We start from the raw sequence: 592 nt of genomic DNA, 5'->3' as shown, positions 1-592 counted from the left end.
CGCTCCTGCCCCTCCGGCGCGGGGGGAAGAGCCGAGGAGCGGGGGCAGCCGTAAGCGCAGCCCCTCGGGGCTTTGCTTCTCCGGGGTTTGCTTCTCCGGGCTCACTCTGCTCCTGTGTCCAGCCCAGCGCCGGGGTGGCCTCTCCATCCGGCCGGTTGCTGTGCAGGACCACTCTGGATGAGGTGCAGACGGCAAAATACTCCGTGGTGTGGGGCTGAATAAGGTTTTTAGGTTGTGGGTTTTTTTTTTTTTCCCCTGCTTTGGTTGCATGGCAGGAGAATGCTTTATTATGCCTGCCCCCTCCTATGCCTAAGTAAATGCTGGTATAGTACAGTTTCGATGTAGATGAGTTGGTTTGGTATGACAGCAGCACGTTTTCTTCTATCTTGAGGGACAGGGTATTTTTAAAGTAGAACAAAGTAAATACGTACCATGTAAAGTTTACGAATTGTTAGAAAGACTTGTTAGTTTTCTGAAACTATTATTTAGAAAAGGCAATCTTTTTTTTTGTTTGGGTTCCCCCCTCCCCCGCCCCCCGCGAAAAATTGCTGTGTATGCCTCCTACTGCTTTTTTAAAAGGAGAGGTTTATTC

Source organism: Charadrius vociferus, unplaced genomic scaffold (genome assembly GCF_000708025.1).
Source record: "Charadrius vociferus isolate BGI_N301 unplaced genomic scaffold, ASM70802v2 scaffold195, whole genome shotgun sequence".
NCBI classification, from domain to species: domain Eukaryota; kingdom Metazoa; phylum Chordata; class Aves; order Charadriiformes; family Charadriidae; genus Charadrius; species Charadrius vociferus.
This window is presented reverse-complemented; position numbering follows the sequence as displayed.